Source organism: Asparagus officinalis, chromosome 4 (genome assembly GCF_001876935.1).
Source record: "Asparagus officinalis chromosome 4, Aspof.V1, whole genome shotgun sequence".
NCBI classification, from domain to species: domain Eukaryota; kingdom Viridiplantae; phylum Streptophyta; class Magnoliopsida; order Asparagales; family Asparagaceae; genus Asparagus; species Asparagus officinalis.
In genome coordinates, this window is record NC_033797.1 from 85,466,909 (window position 1) to 85,470,323 (window position 3,415).

Here is a 3,415-nt window from a genome sequence, read left to right on the forward strand (position 1 = left end):
GACTCATGGGTCATGGGTCGACTCATAATTCATGAGTCGACTCAGCAGAAAATAAATGGCAACAGGACTCGATGCCGTGAGTCGACTCATGACAGTCATGGGTCGACTCATGGACTAAAAACTGCATTCTTCGATTTTTGTTGCACACGATTTGCAAATTTGCAACTCAACCTCATACCTGAGGCATATCCACATCCTCATAAACTCAAAACACTAGTTTTCATGTACAACCATGCCATGAAGATATTTTATCATATATTAAATATTGCGTTTCGCTAATATTCACATATATGAGTTATCAAAATCAACGGGGTCTTACATGCACCAATGCAAACTCAAACACACGATATGTTCATGGAGTTCGGACATTCTGTCTTACGTCTCAGTTCCCCACTCCCGGGGAGAAATCCACTATCACAACCGGGTTTTCTACGCTCACCCAAATAATATTTATAACAACACACTCGGTTTTTTAGCTCACCGAAAACCTTACAACACTCACAATGTAAAAACAAATTTGTTCTCTACAATAGATGAGAACTCAATGAAAGCTCACACTCGATTGTTATAACTCTCACCAACCTAAATATACTCTATATGAAAATACAATAAGCTCAAGTGGGTGTGTGTAAACAATGAGTAAAATCAAATCTAAATTCAATACAAAAACTAGCTTTAATGAATGATAATCAAACAAATATACAAATGTAAAGCTAGATATAAGTTTAGAAAACTTCTCAATAGATCAAAAGAGATCGAGGGAGAATAGTTGGATGCTCAAACACCAATAGATGATTTCCTCAAGCTCTTGTAGAATTGATTTCATAAAGACAAACTCTCAATTTCTTAAAAGCTTTTAAATTAAACTTAAATAACACTTAAACCCTTGTTAAAACTTTGTTAAAATATTTCTTGGATTATAATGAATGATGACAAAAATGGGGTATTTATACCCTCTCAAAACATCAGCAAAAATCCTAAGTAAAAGACCAAAAAGACCTCAGAAAATCTTATCTGGAACTAGCCTTTGGAGTCTGAAAGACAATTCGACGGTCGATCATACTATAGCGTGGTCGACTGTACTGTTCACTGACAGTTTTTGATTTTGACAAATTCTAAAAATTTGCGTATCTGACTTTGTAAAATCAATTAAAAATAGAAAATCAACTCCACAAATCATAAACTTTTGAGAGAAGGTTCTAGACATGTAGATAAACATGTTAGAGAAAGAATTTATGAAATATCTCTTCCCAGTTGAGAGAAATAAATATTTGAACATAGATATACAGTTTCTAAAAAAAGCTGCTGAAAACTCGGTTTTGTAAATTCAATTGAAAATAACAAAACAGAGATATACAGTTTCTAAAAAAAGCTGCTGAAAACTCGGTTTTGTAAATTCAATTGAAAATAACAAAACAACTCCAAAATTAGTAAAACTTGGAAAAATGTTTGTATATATGATGATAAACATGTAAATGAAGAAAATTTTCAAATCACATTTCCCAATTGTGAAAACGTATCAGTTTTGTAAAAATATGCACCAACATATGCACGAACATGAACTTATTTAAAACTTGATTTTGTAAATTCAATTAAACATAAGAAATTAATTCCAAAATTAATAAAACTTTGGGATACATTTATAAACATGAAATTAAACATGTTAGAAAAAAATTTCTCAAATTGAATTTACCATTTGTGAAAATGCATGTATTTTGCAAAACTTGTAAATACATGTGTACATAGACTTCTTGATTTTTAACTATTGAGTTAAACAATGTTTTGAAACCTTATGAAAAAATTTTATAGACTTAATAGAATATGTATATAATGGTTGTTAAGTCCAAAAACTAATAACTCAATATTTTGTCAAAATTACTCAAAATCAAGAATTATGTGTATGTGTGATATAGAGCTTAGAGCATCTAACACACATAATATAAACTCCTAAACTAAATATACCCAAGCTTGTGATGTTCAACGAAGCTCTATCTTGGTACACTTACGGCTAAAGCTTGAACTTGGATCTCCAACTTGAATTGTAAGGCTTCAACCACTATTCCGCCAACCTCCATTGGATATGATCGTAATGGCGCAATCCAACTTGAATTGTAAGGCTTCAACCACTATTCCGCCAACCTCCATTGGATATGATCGTAATGGCGCAATCTATCCAACCTCCAACATGTTGTTTGTCTATTCCGCCAACCTCCATTGGATATGATCGTAATGGCGCAATCTATCCAACCTCCAACATGTTGTTTGTCTACAATAAATAGATAAGCACAAATACTAGACACACAACATTAGTGGTAAATTGTTTGTTAAACATTATTAAAACAAAGAGGCCAACATATACCCCATACTATTTCACTTCTGAACTAGTGAAGAAAAGTTTTAAAAACAAGTTTTAAAGGGTTTTAAAGTTTATTTCTTCTCAAGTTTGAGTTTGGTGTTTGTTTACAAAAGCGGAAGCTTACATCGTTAATTGAGGAATTCATCCTCAATCTTCTTCATCCTCTTCTTGTGTTTTATAGAGAAGTTTTTCTAACTCTTTTCTCTAGTAATTTATTACTGATTTTCATATTCTTAGTATTACTAGTTTTCTAATTGAGTTAGATTTCATTTGAACTCATTTTATTACACACATCCCTATTTGAGTTTTTAGTATCTCATACATTATATATTGGGTTGTTAGATTGTGATATTGTGGGAGTGAGCCTAAATTGTGTTCTCATCTATTATAGAGAACAAATCTTGTAATTGAGCCTTATTGTGAGAGTATCAGTTTGTAATACACATTTACACCGAGAGGAGTGTGTGGTGAGGACGTAGTCGATACCAAGAGGAGTAGCATTGGTAGTAAAGCCTAGTGAGAGGTCGTAAAGTCGAGCACTTGAGGGAGGCGATATGTGAGGACCAACACTTGAGGTTATAGTTTGTGTATGTACATTGTGAGTGTCTTATAGAGTTTTCGGTAAACTAGAAAATTGAGTGTGTAGAGAAGTTTTGGCTTCCAAACTGGGTGTGTCGTGATAGTGGATTCTCCCCGGGAGTGGGGAGCAGAGACATAGGTCGGAAGGACCGAACTCCTTTTGATCATATTATTGTGTTTAATTTGCTCTTTGTGTCCACTATTTGTTTATTTTGTTTCTTGTTTGTTTTGCCCTTTGCATATATATCCTTGCTTTAATTCAATCGAATACCTATCTTGCTAGGACATATTTATTAATAGTTTTTAATTGGCATTAAATCAGATAAAATTAGCATAACCCCTATTCACCCCCTTCTAGGGTTCTTTCCTAGTGGCATTAGGGTTTTTCAGTGAGTAACATATATTCTCGAGATTTTTCATAAAAGATAGTGACACATATATTGCATTTCATAAAAGATAGATGGTTTTATATTTATATGT